This window comes from Passer domesticus, chromosome 3, assembly GCF_036417665.1.
Source record: "Passer domesticus isolate bPasDom1 chromosome 3, bPasDom1.hap1, whole genome shotgun sequence".
Lineage (NCBI taxonomy): Eukaryota > Metazoa > Chordata > Aves > Passeriformes > Passeridae > Passer > Passer domesticus.
In genome coordinates this window covers 5217857-5218098 of record NC_087476.1, presented here as the reverse complement: position 1 = coordinate 5218098, position 242 = coordinate 5217857, and positions in this window count along the sequence as shown.

Here is a 242-nt window from a genome sequence, read left to right as displayed (position 1 = left end):
ACAGAAGATCAGTCCTGTAACTCAGAGAAAGATAAAGTTAAAAACAAACAAAAAAGAAACCACGCCCCCCCCCGCAACAAACAAAACAACAACAACAAAAACAACAATAAAACCAACAAAAAATCAGCATCTGGAACTATTTTATGTCTGACTCCTTTAAATGGAGGAGGCCAAGCTCCAAGACCCAGCATGTCACATACCAAGGCATTCATGTGTCCAGCTTCACATCATGGGATCAGAAC